The sequence below is a fragment of the Falco rusticolus genome, chromosome 5, assembly GCF_015220075.1.
Source record: "Falco rusticolus isolate bFalRus1 chromosome 5, bFalRus1.pri, whole genome shotgun sequence".
Classification (NCBI taxonomy): Eukaryota; Metazoa; Chordata; class Aves; order Falconiformes; family Falconidae; genus Falco; species Falco rusticolus.
Window position 1 is genome coordinate 3,373,053 of NC_051191.1, and position 15,043 is coordinate 3,388,095.

The 15,043-nt window shown below is 36.8% G+C and overlaps 1 protein-coding gene across 9 annotated transcripts in view; it reads left to right on the top strand.

Annotated features, from left to right (window-relative positions):
• Positions 1–15,043, top strand: part of TAFA5 (TAFA chemokine like family member 5) — a 442,355-nt gene that overhangs the window by 230,425 nt on the left and 196,887 nt on the right. The window lies entirely within an intron of this gene.

Below are 15,043 nucleotides of genomic sequence, written 5' to 3' on the forward strand. Positions count from 1 at the left end.
TACAATGTGGAGAGGATTGGTTGCCTAGATATCTTGAGGATTTTCTCTTTTTTACTGTTGTTTTTTTTTTTTTTTTTTTTCCCCCAGTTGTGTATTGATCAAACAGTAACTACTATCAATTATTTTTTCTAATAAGAGGAAAGAAAAAAAAAACACCTTGAGAAATATCTTATCCCAGGATATGGTAGGATATGATATGCATCTGTGTTGTCTTTGTGCATATGGACATGCATCTATGCATGTAAGATTATATATACAATCTCAGTAATGTCTATGAAACTCTCATTGCATAGGAGAGGGTGCAACATATCAGTTATGCAATTGTATCAAAAAAGAGAACTTTTTGGTGTAAAAAAAAAAAGTGTTCTGACTTTATTACATTTGCTTTTTTGTGTTAAAAAAAAAAAAAAAGGGCTCTGACTTTATTGCATTTGCCTGGGTGTGCAGAGATTTATGTGAAGGGTTAAGCAACCAGTCCAGTTCTGATATTTTATTCTTGTCTTTACTGCTAGAGTTGGTGAAAAGGATAATTGGTAGGAAGTATTGTCAGATGTAAGTGGAACAGGGAACCATTAAATATTCATTGTTGAAAATGGAGCCAAATTTCCCCTTCCTTGCAATTCAAAGGCCTGGTTCTTCACTGCTTTGTGTTTATATAGCCATATACAACTGGGCCACACTGCAGGGGAAGCGGTACTGCCGACCTCTATAGAATAATGTAAGTTAGTAGCAGTATATACATTTTTGTGTGTAAGGTCTTTATGAGCAATGCATACATGTCAACTTGATGCAATATGTGTACATTAAAACATCCCTTCACAATATATGTATTTCATCCATAATTTACTCTTCTTTCCTAGTAGATGTTGTCTATAATCCATCCACAAAACATATAGAAGCACACACATGCATAAACATACATATATATGTACACATATTTATTTATATTTGCCATTTAGGCAATAATTTTACTTGTATGTTCTGGTTGGATACTACTGCAAATTTCCAGGATATCTGATTTTCTTTCAGTATTGAATATAGGCTAACAACTTTAAAGTATACACAGTTTATATTATACATTATACCCACAGGTACTATATACATACATATATATACATACATATATATATATATATATATACACTGTTTCTATAATACATGTAGTTTTATATTCTTTTAAGGAGGTTTGCATAGTCTAGAAATAGTTTATGTATGCATTATATTCCTATAAAGGTCTTTGGATCTTTTACTGAATTTGCTTTTTCAGCAGTGACCAGCTTAATTTGATTGAAGATATCAGAATTTGGGTATGAAACTGAATGGTATTGGAATAATCTTATTTCAAATCAACAAAGCAGTTCTGTTATAGCAGGTTGATGTTAGTATATGGAATTGGTAAGCAGCAGAAAAGAGAAACTGTCTACTTGAAATTGCTAGAATAGAAGCGGTGAACCAAATTCACATATTTTAAAGACTAAAGCATCAACCACCATAAGCAAGCAGTTACGCATATGACAGTATAAACACAGTGTATGCGCAGTGTGCACTAGTGTATAGTGTTACATTATTTGAATCATTTAATCATAGAATTATTTAGGTTGGAAGCGGTGTCTGGAGGTCACCTAGTCCAAAAAAAGATAGAGACCACAGAGCTGTCATACAGTTCATTCTGAAGAAGTGTGCCTTCGGCTTTGTATCTCTCTCTGCTTCCTGATCCCAGAGCACCTTTGTACAGAGCTGCTGCCATGACTTCTGGTAAATACAAAGTCAGGCAAAGTGGATGGTTCTTAAAATAGAGCTTTCATTTGGATAGGAATTCATTTGACAAATGTCCTTGGTCAGAACCACAGTTATTTAAGATGCCACACAAATTTGCTAAAGGGCTAGTGCTGGGAGTGTGGAGACTTTCTATTTTGTTGAATTTGCTGACTATGAAGTTAGTAGTAAAACTTCCATTGATTTTATTGGGAACAGGATTAGTCATTGTGCAAAGATTCATGTTGTACAGAAGATGTACAACTGTTTTCACTTAAGACTAGAGAAGGATTGTAGTTCTTTAATTCATTAGGTTTCACCAGATTAGAACAACTGAATTTTGATTAACACTACAATTCTCATGGCTTCAGCTCTGGACTACTGTGAGTTTGACGGTGGTGTAGTTTCACTGAAAACAGTGCTGTATCCTCCTGTTGACAAGAGCAAAATGGTTAGACAGTACAGAAGATATATGGCAACATCAGAAACTGGATCTTAGTCTTTTGATTGCCATTCCTGTTTTAAACCAAGACCATGTAATTGTTATTTAATGCACTCCTTCATCTTACTGATAATAACACAGTGATGGCTTTCTGTGCATGGCTCTCTTGCAATGAGGCTGGGTGATGTTCTCCATATTGCAAAAAGACTGTCGCCCTATGCTCTTTTCCTCCCCAGGACAAGACCAATATATGCATGTATGTTTGTCAACATACACAAAAATTCTGTGATGTGTAGTTACAGCTGTGATTAATCATTCAGTTTACAACCCTTAGTTGTCCCTTAGGTAATACACACTTGTATTGGCCTATTTTCTTTGGAGGTACTCTACTCAGTCTTTGGCCTAAATGATTGGATTTGTCTCAGTGTCATAATGACTCTCCCTTTAATGGTTGCTGTATAAATTCAGATTATACCTAATTAAAATAACTTTATTTTGTTTGAACCTAATACATTTTGGATTTGAAGAATTTAGACAAAAGGTTATATGGCCTTTCAGAAAACCTTTTTTAATGAAATATTTATTGCCAGCTTTTCTGTTCTGATTCCTACCAGCTTATCGTCAGTTTTCGTTCAAGCTGTTATATTGCCATTGGGAAAATTAAAAGAAGGGCAGGCCATAGGTGGTCAACATGTGTATCTTATATATGTACATGAATTGCTTGATATCGTTCAAGTTTTATTATATCTGGTGAGTGCAAACATTCATTCAATAAATCTCTCTTTGCTGCTTTCTTACTTATCCCTGTGGGATCATTCTCCTGTCCATGAATTTTATACTTTCTCCTGCCTACATACCATTACCACAGAAATGCAGTATCAGTATCACCAACCTAAACACATTAAGTATATTCACCAAAAGGAAGGCAGACAATTTTAATGCTTCTCCATAGTGTTAACAGTTTTTCTTCAGCATTTCCTCTGGATGACGATCAACATGTAGTTACACTCAATGCTCTTTAACCTGGCAGGTTTCATGTTGTCCTCTGCACTGGAGACCTTCTGGTCAGTTCTGCTTCAGTGTGACCCATGGAGTGGATCAAATCTTACATCGTTTTAGTTTCTCTTCTTAGAGACTTAGCTGATGAAAGGTGAAATATAGTTTATGATGGTTTATGGTACACTTAGTCCCAAATTTGAGAGGACAGTTTAGTGTCATCCACCAGACACATTCAGAACACTAATATTTACTACAGCCAGTATTGTGGTGATAAAGTTCTAGCAAGCAGGTGAGAACAAACAATACAAAGCATAGCTAATGCCAGACTTGGACCTGACATATATTCTTTTTTGCATATGCATTCCCTTAGAAATAGGTGGGAATTCTTCTTAAACAGGTAGTTTCTACTTCAAAATTTTTCTCTGTGTTGGACTAAAAGTCATACATTGTGAAGTAAAAATACTGCATCCATTCACTACAGTATTATAAGGAACAGTCATGGAAGGAGTGGCACACTTCACTCATAAGAGAGAAACAATAGTATGTTTATTGTATAAATCAGCCATTTAACAAAGTTTGATAGTAAATGCAACAGTGGTTTAACAAGATTTGATGGCAAGACATACCTGATTATTTACTGCACAGAGGACAGGGTAAGACAAAGCTGTCAGGGAGACCCTCCCGTTGAGTCATGAGGTTCAGAAAGGACCCCTTTGCACTATAAACTCCTCAGAGGGGAGTTTAGGTGCAGCTAGGTCTCTGGCTTGGTCAATGGTTTATATCTAAAGGATTATATGTGCACAATCAATCCTTTAATTAGCTACGATTTCAAACTTCACCATGCTATTAATCATTCACTGAGAATCTGTTGCAACAAGGAATCTCTCAGCCTTGCACAGTAACCTTGAGAGGTGTCCGTACTCAAGGGGAGATCCTGGCATGCAGCCTGCTGCCGTGCAGGAGAGCTCCATGGGCCCTGCGCTGGCCACTGTTCATGGAGTAAGAGAATGGACTTATAGCCACCTTTGCGTATCAACTACAGAAGTCAGTTTCTTTCAGACCTGGCTTGAGCTGGACTTTCATCCAGCACTGTTAGGTGGATGCGTTGTTAGAATTAGCCCCTGGCTATCATCTCATTATCTGTCTCCCCCAAATCCACTTTAAGTCTGATACAGCTATCATGACCAGACGTATCCATTGCATCCAATACAAACATCAGTGTTGGTTATAATTTGAGCACTGTCATGGAAATAAAGGTTAGATGCAGGGGGCTGGGGGACCACACCACCACTAGCAGATTTACTGATTCACTCTGTGGTGTAACAGCTGTTCTGAAGGTTCTTGGGAAGTAGCTTGTATCTTATGATCAATATGAGAAGCAGGACATTATGAATCGTCTTCAAGGTCATACAGTACAACACATCCTTCTGTGAAGTAGTACATGTGTATGCATATATGTATCTGTGTTTAAGTACACATTTTTTGTGTTTAGAAAACTGTTAACTATGGTCTAATCTATGTCTTAGGAAGTGTGTTTCAAGATGGTACATCGTGAGCAATAGTAAACTTAGCTCATCACAATGCCAAGTAAAACAGTGACAGACCTCATTTTTGTTTCTTTTTATTAAGGACCTTGATCTGAGGAAGTATTATATATTAGGCATTCATTGGGAATTGATAGCATAGTTTAACTTTTTATTAGCTAGTAAAACTGATAAGCAGTACATAAAAAGATGGACTTTGTTATAGAGGGAATAATAATAAATGTTAATGTGAAGTTTTTAAAAAGTTTATCGGTGTAAAGACTTCTTAACATTCCCTTCTATGGTATGAACACATCCCTTGAAGTATTGCTTTTGTCAATATTTATGTTTGTGTCTATTTTACAGCTGCCAAGTCTAGCACAGAATGGATTTGTACACATAAGTTTTCAGCTTGTCAGTATCTTGAGATTATTTTTACATCTGGTGTGAACATACATGACATGCACCCTCTTTGAGGGTAAGCCCCTCTATATGGCATAGAGGTGAAATTATGAATGTTGTGAGTATGCAATGACTGAACACTTAGTTGTGTCAGTGGAAGACATTGTTCCTAATAAATGGACACAGGAAGAGGTATTGTGTGTGTCTCTAATCTTGAGCCCTTTACTCATTTGTAAAGGTGGGTGTGCTGAATGTAGGTAGTCTTTGCTCACTGCACTGTCTTTGGGCAGCCTTGGATATTACGTGAGCAACTTACAACCTCTTTTGCTGTCACTCTCCTCTGGGTTGTGTAGAAGATAATCTTATCCCATAAATGGATATCTTCTTGGAGGATGAGGAATGATGATATAAAAATCATGGATTTATCCATGAAAACTTTTAGTTTCAGCATGCACCTGCTTCGTAAGTAATTTTGAGCAAAACAGAAATGGAAAATGCTGCAGTGAAGCTGACCATAGAAAATCACTCCTCCAAATCTGTAGAACAGCTGAAACAATGACCAGCATACTCATGCTTCTCTGTCACACTTGTGTAAAGCACTGTTCCCAGACAAACCCTTTATAATGAAAGCCATCATTCAAATCCATCAGTTAAGGAGCTTGGCAAGCTCACTTCCTCTAGCTGGTGCTGCAGTTTGTTATTAGTCTAACAGAAAGGTTATATTTATTTAGTATACTACATCTGTTTTTTTTAACTTGTAAGACAATGTAATTTTCTAAAACCCCAGTGATTTGCCTTTAATAGTGGGGCTCGTGCTAAACCTAGCCATGTTGTCAGCATAGCACCGAAATGAGGGACTTCATTGCTCCATGAAGTAAATGTGGAGAGGAAGGTACTGCTGAGGAATTTACACTGTTCTTGTGTGATCAGTAATGAAACTCTGAAAGCTAAAAAAGAAGATATGGCAGATGCAGCAGATACATGATATTCTGTTCTGGTCCTTATGATGTGCTTGATTTGAGAATTCGTGCTAGCGCCAGTTTAATTGAACCTATGCACCATAAACTTCCTTTACAATGACAGCAGAGAGAGAAGCACTTCAAAAGGAGCAAATTCTGCCTGTTGAACTTTTGGGACTGAGGATCCTTTGCCTGCTTAATATTTTTAGCATCAAACCCTGATTTCGGTTCATCCATAATACTTCTAATTAATGTCATAGATTACTCAGGGGGTTTATTTCTTCTCAAATGTAGACATTTAAAAGTGTTGAAATTTGTTTCCTTCTTGAATATGGTTACCATGCTACTTCAGTGTTTACTTTTGCAGTGTTAGTAAGATAAGTTTATATTTCCCTGTGGTTATGTGTGAGCTGTTCTACCTATATGTTCTCAGTAAGTGCAGTACAACAGAGTGCAAAGTCTTGAGAGACTGTATTTTGTATGGAGAATGTTTATGGACTCTTTCCAAGGAAAAAATGGCCAAAGAATGACACCAGCTACTAGTACACTTTCTCTGTTATCTGGTGATTTCAGGGTAAACCTACCATCTGGATTACCAAAAAAACCAACTGCATCACGGTGCCATCACTAGAAAGAAAATAAATATTTGTGTCATAGGCTTTTGCAACAAGTTAAAAGTAATGTTACAAGCAGTATTCAAACAAGCTTCTTTTAAAGAAATTATTTAGATCTGCTAAAAGTACAGTGGATGATTTATGTGATCAAATTTGTCCTTAAATTTCCATAATTTGATTTTTTTATTAATTCACAGGTATTTTCCATGGAAAATTTCCATCATTTGATTTTTTTTATTAATTCATAGGTATGAGTTAGCATATGGCATGCTAACAAGGCTGGATACTTAGGTAGCTGTTGTTTTCAGCTGCATATTTTGGCCACCAGGTTTTCAAACCTGCCAACAGACATGGAGTAATGACGCAGGTCTTGTTGCGTATGATATAACTTACCTCCTGGCTGATCGTAATTAGAAATTTGGGGTTGTTATTTCTGCAGTTTAAGGACTAAACCATATCAACAGGATCTATCAAAACACAATTTCAGCATGTTGAATCTCCTTTCCCACATGACCCATACTGGACCAAATTTTACCCTAAATCTGCTGTGGAACCCAGGATCTTGCAGTGCAGCTCTTGAAACCTGTAGGAAGGGCACTTGTATGATGACATTTTAAAGTCTGTGTTACTTATGTAAATAGTTTTCTAGTCATTCTGGAATAACAATCAAGTCATTCCAGAACAACACATAGTTTGACTGTAAAAAGGAAAACCTGAGAAGTTAAAAATATGGTTTACCTGTGCTGCTACATTATATCTGCTTCTGATATATGACTTTATCTGCATGTTCCTTCTGTCTGATTTCATGCTCCCTGCAGTGACATATTTTGCTAACACAACGGACTTTTCCTTCCCGACATACGGCTTCTGGTTCCAACAAATGTCAGGAGCTTTTTAGACAAACCTGTGCTTTTTATTCTTGTCTTTCTCGGGAGAAATATCAGCATCCCTCCAATAACATTTTTACCCCTATGGCTATTCTGTTTGTTTTATACACAGACTAGCTTTATTTTACATGTAGAGGCTGGTAAAGACATGGAAGGTTGTTTTTTCTTCTTTCTTTTTCTTTTGTTAACAGTTTTAAATATTTTTAGGAACGTGTTAGACAGCCACTTCCAAACTTATGCAAATAAGCACAGTTTCGTTTTAATCCTGAATTCAAGCAGTTATTTCCTTTTTGTAACCAATAGAGGCCTCCAGAGCCAATTAACTAAACCTGCGTGAAGAGGAGTGAACAGGGCACCGTCGGAGTTGCAGGTCCTTCTTGGAGGAGCCCTGTGTAGCTGAGATTTGCAGTTCACACTGACTTACACAGAGGCAGAATGTACTTAGAGAGAAAGGACTCAAATGCCTTGCCATTTCCACTTATTTTTGATAGCATTAGTTACATGATTTCCTTATTAGCAAGTTCTGCTTTTAGGTCGTTGTCCAAAAAGAGACATGGAAACTCAAAACTGGAGGCCGGCCCTGCTGTGGTGCTGCTGGGGTGCAGAGATGGGGCTGGCAGCCCAGGGGTGGCTGGCGTGGAGCCCTGGGCTGCGGGCAGGGTGTGCCAGGCAGGGACAGCAAGGCCTGTTGTAGCCCTCGCTGAGGCCATGAGTATCTCTCTTAATACTGTGCTTCAGCCATGGTTTTCTTTTTCTTGCTTTTTTTGTAAAATGCAGCATATCGAATGTGTTCTTTTTGCCCTGAGACTGTATGGGAATTTGAGAAATGACATTGTTACGTCCTGAAACATGGGATCAGTATTAATTACCTTAAAACGTAGTGTACCAAATAGGAAAAAATATTTACAATTAGGTTTATATATGTAAATGCCTTGCTTTCACATTTATCTATACATCCTTGGCTTGATTTTTCAAGCCTTTTCTGGTGTGGAATTTCTCTTTGTAGCAATTCTGTTTGATAATTACCTTCAGAAACATAAATCTTGAATTTTTTTTACTGAACTTTATTTTTACATTTATTTTTCTGTTATGGTTTGAATAGTAAGATAGAAGGAAAATTATTCTTAATTATACAACAAAATATTAAGCAATTACATACAATAGCAGTATCAGGTGTAATAAGTTTGGGCATTAGTCTTATCTGTCAGAAAAAGAAATCTCAAAATGGATCCTGAACGTATCTTGAATCTCCACAGACTATTTTCTTTCCTGTGAAAGTATTTAGAAGGGTAGGATCTATCTTAATTAAAATTTACTGCTTATTTCAGAATGGAAGGGCTGGAGACTATATCCTCCTAATGTCTGTGCTGTTTATGTGCTTGAGATGGCTAAGTGGTAGTCTGAAAATTGCAATCAGATTAGTAATTACTAAGGGGACATAATGTACTGTTTCATTGCAGTGGAACTCTAAAAATACTTAAACTGACGGTTAAAAGGAAAAGGCATTCATCATATTTTTCTCCTTATTTTATTCATAAGTTTTACTTAACTGGGTTCTACAGTGAGTTTTCCTTAATAAAATGAGCACTAAAGACACATTTTTTGAGACAACTTCTTTTCTTTTATACCACTAAACTCCTAAATCGCTCCTTTTAAGACTGGGAAGCTACAGAGGTCACACAGTAAGGTTGATTGCAGCCAAATATAGCTTTGAACCTATAATGAAGAAAATCTATGGAAAGTTTTGAGAAATTTGTCTGCTGCCTTTTAGTTTACTAAGCACCTGTTGGTTACATCAGTAAATTAGGATTATGCAAATTAGTTACTTTTTGTTTCAGGCAGTGACATTGGCCCTGTCTCTACTGACAGCACAGTCATACCCTCAAGAGAAACTGGTAAAGACTATTTATTTTAAACAGGTTGTCTAACTGCACTAGCATGAAGAATTGCTTTGTGTAGTCTGTTCCTTAAACAGCTGTAATGTTTGTTTCAACAGAAAGATACAAGGTCCTAAATGATACAGGAAGCATCTTGGAAAGAACTGCTTTCAGTATCAGTGATTTTAGTAACAGAAAAGGGAAACAGTGTATTTCCATGAATATATTCTATTGAAAAATTGAAATGCCCTTGTATCGCATAAGTTAAGATTGAAGTGATGTTCTTATGTATATAGTTATTCTGAAATTGTGCTGATTCATTTCAACAGGTTTTCCCCATACTGGGTTACAGATGCTGAGCCAATTCTGGTCTGTTACTTTAGATTAAACATGTTTTTTCAGAAGCTTAGTGGGAGTTGCTCTTTCTTTTATAGTAGTTGGATTTCCACAATTTTTGCTATTGTAGCTTAAAACTGAGTGTGGTTCTTTAGAGCAAACCAATTCCTTGCCATAATCTCTCTCATTTTGAACTAAAACTGAAAAAGAAAAGGTAATAGGACTGTCTGAAATTGGATGATGTTCGGTGTAAGAGATCTTTTGGGACATTTTCTTTGAGGAAGAATATATAACATAAAAAATGATAAATTCCACTTAAATGTATGCTTTTTATTTTTTTAATTGAAAAACGTTTAAATATTGGTTGCTGAAGTTAAAGTCGAGCTGAAAATCATGAGTGACAATACATACTTAAGTTGTCCCTTATTTCAGTAAGAATTGTTGATATACAGCTCTGCTCAGGAGTTGGCATGGCTCTGTTGTCAGAAAGACTTCAATATTGTAATAGAAAACTACTGAATGTATTCCTATGATCTGATTTTGAAACAACTCCTGCATTGTGTTCACTGACAAAAGAGTATCTGAATCTAGCCAAGAATTTTAATAATATCTAAGTTGATGCATTTTGAACTAAAAGAGCTTGTGTTGCTAGGCATCAAATTGGTGATGCATGGGAAAATTGTTCACTGAAACTATAATATAAGCCTGCATGTACAATTCAGAAGTAGATTTTCTAGATGAGCATGAAGTCTAAAACCCTGGAAAGAGACGTGTATTTAGATAGAGTTTTACTTTCATTGTACCCCCAGATACCATGAGTTCATCAAATGATTTTATTTCTCTAAATGATTTTCAGGGAAAGTCTTCAGGTTTTCAGCATGCATAAATTACAAATTCATAATATCTATAACTTGCTAGTTGTAATTATTGTGGATTAGACAGATTTTATCTTCTGTTAGAGAACAGAAACATTTTCCTCCACAGAAAATTAAAATATTATCCCATGTATCCTCCATGTAATATGAAAATATTTACTATTTAAAGGTTTTCGTTATGACAGAAAACACAGATCTTTCAAAAGCTTTGTTCTATCAGCAATGGCATATGGTTGACAGGGGTCTTACTAACAAACATTAATAATGTCAATTACTTTTAAACTTTTCAGTAACACGTTTCTTTCAAGAATGTATGCACTAAAGAACTTCTTAAAAAATAATAGTTTTCCCTTGAGGTATTTATGGCAATTTCTGCAAAATATATGTACCTAAACTCACTGATTCCTACAGTTTTCCGTGAAAGTCTCAGAGAGAGCAGTTTCAGAACTGATAACAATGGCACTTGATTCAGAAAAAAAGCAAGCTAGGTGCTGAGTACAGCAATTACTCTAAACAAGTCCATGGGTACAGGCTAAAAGCTGAAAGCCTAATCCTGTTGTATTTGGAATTTTAACGATTGTGGGTTTTTTTTTTCTTTTGGCTTAGTGTGACATAATATTTTAATTCAGAATCCTGTAGTTTGCCCTTTTCCTGAAAGAATTCCATGTGTGTTTCTGGATGGGAGAGAGGGGGCATATCAGCTGGCATTTTAAGAATGTAATACTTTGTTCTGGTTGATAGTCCAGAAGGCTGCGCTGCCATTCACTGAGACCTATACAGGTTAGCGAGTTGGGCAGAGGGGAACTTAATGGTGTTCCACAAAGGCAAATGTAGGGTCCAGCACCTAGAGAGGAACAACCCCACGCACCAGTACAGGCCAGGGGTGACCTGCTGGAAGGCAGCTCTGCAGAGAAGGACCCGGGAGTTCTGGTGGACAGCAAGTTGCCCATGGGCCAGCCGTGTGCCCTGGGGGTCAAGAAGGCCAAGGGGATCCTGGGGGGCATTAGGAGGAACATGGCCAGCAGGTGGAGGGAGGTGATCCTGCCCCTCTGCCCTGCCCTGCTGAGGCCACATCTGGAGCGCTGTGTCCAGTGCTGGGCTCCCCAGTTCAAGAGAGACAAGGAACTACTGGAGAGGGCCCAGCAGGGGCCTACAAAGAGGATGAGGGGACTGGAGCATCTCCCTTCTGAGGAAAGGCTGAGAGAGCTGGGGCTGTTCGGCCTGGAGAAGAGAAGACTGAGAGGGGCTCTTATCAATGCATACAAATATCTTAAGGGTGGGTGTCAAGAGGATGGGGCCAGGGTCTTCTCAGTGGTGCCCAGCGACAGGACAAGAGGCAACGGACACAAACTGCAGCACAGGGAGTTCCACCTGAATATGAGGAAGAACTTTACTTTAAAAGTGACAGAGCACTGGGACAGGCTGCCCAGAGAGGCTGTGGAATCTCCTTTTCTGGAGACATTCAAAACTCACCTGGATGCAATGCAGTGCACCCTGCTTTGGGTGAACCTGCTTTAGCAGAGGTTTCGACTAAATGATCTCCAGAGATCCCTTCCAACCCTGACCATTCTGTGATTCTGTGATTCTAAAGAGCATTAAAGAACTTGAACCTTTTCTCAGTTTAGTAACCAGATGGTGGCAACACAAAATCAAATAACTTCCAGTGAGCTCTTAATTACTAAAAGAAAGTTATAAAAGAAATATTAATAACATGTACAATATTTTTATATACATATACAATAATAGTAAAACAAAAACAACAACAAAGAAATACCCACTCATTACACACATTAGCTTGGAAAACTGGATAAGGATAACTCTGAAATAATCTTTATGCTTGGTCTATAAAATAAATTTTCTTGGAAGAAAAACTTTCAGACAAGGATAGAATGAATCTGAGTTCTCTGATGGTGCTTGCCTTTTTTTCCCCAAAGATTGCCTCATTCAGGTTAGAAGACAGTGAATTGCTTTGTGTGCTGCAAGTACATTAATATGATCTACTGAAAATATGGAGTCTTTATGATTTTCCATAGCTCTAAATCTCTCAAGTGGAAAATCTCCAGTGCAGCTCTGCCCACTGCTGCCTTGAGAATTCTTCTTTGTGCTTAGGAGGGGAGAGTGTTCAGAAGCTCACAGATGAATGGCCTTTATTGATTAATATCTTTGAAAGAGGTCACTATGTTAACTTCTCTGAAAATAAAGGGTATCCTAGTTCTTGGAACTTTGTACTTACAGGATTATATTCCTTTTGTTCTATCATTTTGTCCTTTACATTTCTAGATTAAATTGTTAAAAAGCAAAAGTAGCATACCTGTCATTTAGGTAAAGTACTCCTGTAGACTTTCTCTCTAGTTACCGAGAGACAGAGAGGATGTGCTTTACAACAGGATGACTCTCTCCGGAGATGGGCCTCCGTAACTTTAGGTAATACTTTTCATACTTTACAGCCGTCTAAAGCCCAGTGGACAGTGGATGTACACTATGTTACAGTGCTCAATATACTTGCAATCTTTGCACCCTGTGACACAATGACCAGAAAGTATTTGTCATCTATGTGGGAAGGGCTGCTGCAGCTCAATGCTAGCTTTTGATTTTCTTCTGCTATAGAAACAAGAGTGGCAACAGAGAAATGATTATTTTTTTTTAAATAATCTACATAATGTTCTAAAAATCTTTCCAATTTACCCTTATTTTTAAGAGCTGTACAAAATTCCTTGAAAGGCAGTGTGACATTACCTTTGTGTAACAATTGCTATCATTTAGATATCCTAGTTTTCAAAGTTTATTTAAAAAAAAAAAAAAGTCACTATGCCTGAAAGAAATTATCGACTCTGAACAAAATAAACAACTGAAAATAATCATAAATCCCAAATAGCCTAGTTGGCTCAAAATGATCCTATGCAGAACTAAAAGTGGAAAGATCCAAAAGCAGAAAAGACTATCTATAGATATTCTTATTGCTAGTCACTGCTTGCATTCCTTGGAAAGCTTTTTGCTTTCTACAAATAATCTTGACATAAAGCTTCGTTGTTTGTTTGTTTCTCTATACTACAGTCCTTATTTACCTTCACTGTGCTGTAACTCTGAAATGGGGGTTTATATAATGATTCACCTAGATTATATGATTCACCATATCTTTCAATGAAAGGAACAATAGTATAAAGACTTAAAGAGAGTGGACTATGTGGCAAGCCATACTCTCAGGAACATTTACACATGTCATATTTATGCTTCCACTTTTTCTTTGGTTTCCATTCAATTTCTGTTCTCAATGCAGGACCATAATCATGATGGTTCAAAAGCCTAAAGGGGTCAAGATCTAAAACTACCGCTGGTTATGTCTTTTTTACATGATCTACTAAGACAGCTGTATTCCTTGGGAACAATAAATCTCCTACAACTCAGAATGAAATATATTAGCAATGGAGGAAAAAAAAGAATGCTTTTCAGTTTTTTCCAGTTTAAGATGTTTCAGTGTAGCTGGATTGGCCTTGTCCTTATTTGGGAAACCATGTGTCCCTTTTTTCTGGCTGAATCTTTGCTTTCTAATCCAAGATTTCGGAGGAAACAAAGAAAAAAAAACAACAGTAAAGTATAAATCCTCTTATCAGTGTGCTTATCCTAAGATGTTTTTATTAACAGAGTAGATGGAAAGGAATAGAAAGCCAGGACTGACCATAGCTCATGAGTCTAGTTGCCAGCAGCCATTAAACACTACGGTGAGAATGTTCATTATCGTGACTATTATATCTGTATCTATAAATGCCTAATATATATTACTTACGTATATGTCATATATTTGCATGAATTTGTAGAGTACCTTGTTCCGTGTTGTAGTTCACTGCAGTGTACCAGTCACAGCAACATAAATTTTAGGTGGCTTAGCAGTGAACCAGTCGCAATGTTATTGACAGCCTACAATATTTTGCTATTCTGACAGTTTCAAAACAGTATCCACGCAACAGGGAGCATCAGAAATTGGGTCTGAGAAGAATATACTGGGTAAACTTGATTCTAAATAGAAAAAAACCAAAAGCGGTATACAGAAATATCATTATGCTTTGAGACTTAAATGCCATTCATATATGTTTCAGGTTGCTTTCTGTTTGTGGTTTGTTTGGGTTTTGTAATTTTGATGTTAAAATAGATTTTAAATTTCTGCTTTTTGTCTCGTTCTTTTTCAATATTTCAACAACATAAAATAATTCACTGTTAATATCATTTAAACTGCATAACTTTTTTTAATAAATACAATATTGCATTTGTTCCAATCTTTTTTAAAAAAAAACCAAAATGTAGTAATCTTGTGATTTGTGGATGTATTTTTGCACATATTCATCTGGCAGTTTATCATTGCTTGTCTATAAAGACAAA